The sequence below is a fragment of the Microtus pennsylvanicus genome, chromosome 4 (assembly GCF_037038515.1).
Source record: "Microtus pennsylvanicus isolate mMicPen1 chromosome 4, mMicPen1.hap1, whole genome shotgun sequence".
Lineage (NCBI taxonomy): Eukaryota > Metazoa > Chordata > Mammalia > Rodentia > Cricetidae > Microtus > Microtus pennsylvanicus.
The window spans coordinates 82,736,210-82,736,864 of NC_134582.1; positions in this window are offsets into that span (position 1 = coordinate 82,736,210).

The following is a 655-nucleotide window of genomic DNA, read 5'->3' on the forward strand; positions in this document are numbered from 1 at the left end:
CGGGAATGCTCCGGCCAATCAGCGCGCGGAGCTGGGAGTTGGCGCGCGCGGGCGGGCGGGGCGGGACGGCGGGGCGGGGCGGCGTCTCCCGGGGGGGCCGGGGCGGGGCCGCGAGGGGCTTCGGGCGGCTGGAGGACCCGGCCGCGTCGCGGGTTCGATGGGCGTTCGGCTTAGCGGGTGCGAGCGGGGGCTTCCGCACTGCTCGGACGGGCGCTAGGGGGCCTGCGAGCTGCCCGTCGCCCCCGGGTCCTCCCGGGAGAAGATGACCGTCCTGTGCCGCCGAGGGACGGGTGGCGGCTGGAGATGACAAAGTTGACGGGATCCGCAGAAGTCTCCTTTTACAGACGTGGAGGGGCTTGCACCGGGAGCCATCTCGTTTGCCTCCTAAAGGTCGTTCTGGAGGAAGGCTTCCAAATGTGACCTACTTGTGAGGATTCGCCTGGCCTGTACGCGGCCCCATGTCATGGACCCTCTAGGTTAAGTGCTCACACCACCAGCGACGTAAATAGGTTTCGTACACGTGCCTGTAAGGGACAGTCACTCTTCCCCTTTCCCCTTAGGCTTCTCCTTTCTGTAATGCAAACAGGGTATCGGTCCAGTTCATCACACTTCTTGTCCAGAATTCTAGGGAAACCCCGCCCGCCTTTTAGATTCC